We start from the raw sequence: 269 nt of genomic DNA on the forward strand, positions 1-269 counted from the left end.
TCTAATTTGCCCGCTACTAGCTCCATCATTAGCCACACTACCTCTGACCTTCCTCTCCCATTTAGTGCAACATTGAAGTAATGTGTAGCTTGAAATAACACACCAAAGCACCTCGAGTGACGCGTCCCGGATGGTACCATGAAAGGGAGACTCACACCTTGATCTCACCAACACGAGAGAGGCACCACACAAAGGAAAAGTTAAGTGCTACGTTGTGTCGACCACATATTCTTAATTTTCACAGCTGTGTTGGAGTCACCCCTCTCCAA

General features: G+C 46.8%; 1 protein-coding gene across 1 annotated transcript in view; it reads right to left on the bottom strand.

Moving 5' to 3' along the window:
- Nucleotides 1-269, bottom strand: part of LOC119590634 — a gene marked incomplete at its 5' end in the record, with an annotated part of 133,180 nt that overhangs the window by 79,912 nt on the left and 52,999 nt on the right.

The sequence above is a fragment of the Penaeus monodon genome, chromosome 27, assembly GCF_015228065.2.
Source record: "Penaeus monodon isolate SGIC_2016 chromosome 27, NSTDA_Pmon_1, whole genome shotgun sequence".
NCBI lineage: Eukaryota > Metazoa > Arthropoda > Malacostraca > Decapoda > Penaeidae > Penaeus > Penaeus monodon.